Below are 1,527 nucleotides of genomic sequence, written 5' to 3' on the forward strand. Positions count from 1 at the left end.
GTAAACACTCAACGAGTGTGGGCCTTGGAGTAGGAGTCGTCACAGGTTCCGAACCAAGTAAAATCAACTTGTGTCATTGTTTTCTTTACTTGTTCTTGTTCCGCTGTTTTATTCTCTGTGTTTTGCAAAAATATGAAAAAGTCACGAGTCCTATTCAACGCCTCCCCCTTCTAGCACGTCTCGATCCTACAAACTCTAAATTCACTAATGAATATGCATCTACCATTGGTGGTGGAGCAGTGTCATGGAAATACATGAAACAAACATGCATAGCTCGATCAACCATGAAATCTATGTTTCTAGACTTAGATAAAACTACAGAAGAAGTTGAATAGCTTCATAACTTCTTAGAAGATATCTCATGTTGGGAAATACCAGTGCCTGCAGTGATGATACATTGTGATAATCAATCGACAATTACAAAGGACAAAATAGCATGTATAATGATAAGTCATGACATATTCGACATATCGTAAATTTATCTTAAAAAAATAGAGTCAAATTCTAATCTTAACTTTGCCAAAATAGTGTTATATCTTCATTTTGGCCGTGCTTAGATTACACGATCATCAGTCCTAACATAATTTGGTGACAGGGCTTCAAGACTTGCTTCCTTAGATCATCAACCAACTAGGTATGCATTATTTAGCTTACGTGATATATATATGTTGTTTTTTTTTTCTGCAAAATACGCCATTTGCACTATAATACGTACTCAAAGTTGAGTGTATCAGTCTAATATGTTACTAGTTACAAACTCCTTTAGCTTGCTTCTGTAGGTTTGATATGACATATTTCAGCAACATCTTCCTGGAGCAAGATGCATGTTTGATGGCCAAACTATTTTTAGTTTTTAAGCAGCTGCGCATCGTTTGTGTTTTTGCTTTCAGGCCCTGATAATTTAGAGAACTTGAGGCGGATTGCAGAACAGTTCCAGAAACAAGCATCTAGCTCTGCTGCTGCTTCTGGCTATGCAAAGGGTGAAGATGATGACGAGGATGTCCCGGAGCTTGTTCCTGGAGAGACATTTGAGGCAGCTGCCGAGGAGAAACAAGCTCCGCAGACTTAAGACCCGAGAGCAGTTTTATTAGTCAGCACTCAACACTCTTGTAACGTTGCTTTATGATGATTTTATGAGTCATCTACTCCAGATTTTTATTAGCAAAACAATTCTGTTGAGATCGTGTTCCCTTTCTTGCTTGAGATGTACTGAGTGTATGAGTTCATATGAAGATATGCAGTTTGTTCTTTCTAATCTGGCAAACAGGCAAAGTTCGAAAGTGAATCAATACAATCTCGTTCAGACGTCTCCCCAATTATCTTATTTCTTGGTCCAGATGCATTTGCTACTTTGCTCCCACATTACACCGCAAGAGGATAAAAAAACAAACATACTAGTGATCCACACAGATCCATATAACCGAGCACATTAACTATACAAGTATCATAATCAAGCTGAGATCAACAAAGAACATAATAATGCAAATTTACAGGGTCTACAAACTTGCGGAGAGGGGATATGAAACA

The 1,527-nt window shown here is 38.0% G+C and overlaps 1 long non-coding RNA gene across 1 annotated transcript; it reads left to right on the top strand.

Moving 5' to 3' along the window:
* Nucleotides 1-594: 594 nt before the first annotated feature.
* LOC121987566 lies at nucleotides 595-1,255 on the top strand. The gene is made up of 2 exons (XR_006113660.1): nucleotides 595-634; nucleotides 891-1,255. It is a non-coding gene; the product is annotated as an uncharacterized LOC121987566 (long non-coding RNA).
* Nucleotides 1,256-1,527: the final 272 nt, after the last annotated feature.

The sequence above is a fragment of the Zingiber officinale genome, chromosome 5B (genome assembly GCF_018446385.1).
Source record: "Zingiber officinale cultivar Zhangliang chromosome 5B, Zo_v1.1, whole genome shotgun sequence".
Taxonomy (NCBI): domain Eukaryota; kingdom Viridiplantae; phylum Streptophyta; class Magnoliopsida; order Zingiberales; family Zingiberaceae; genus Zingiber; species Zingiber officinale.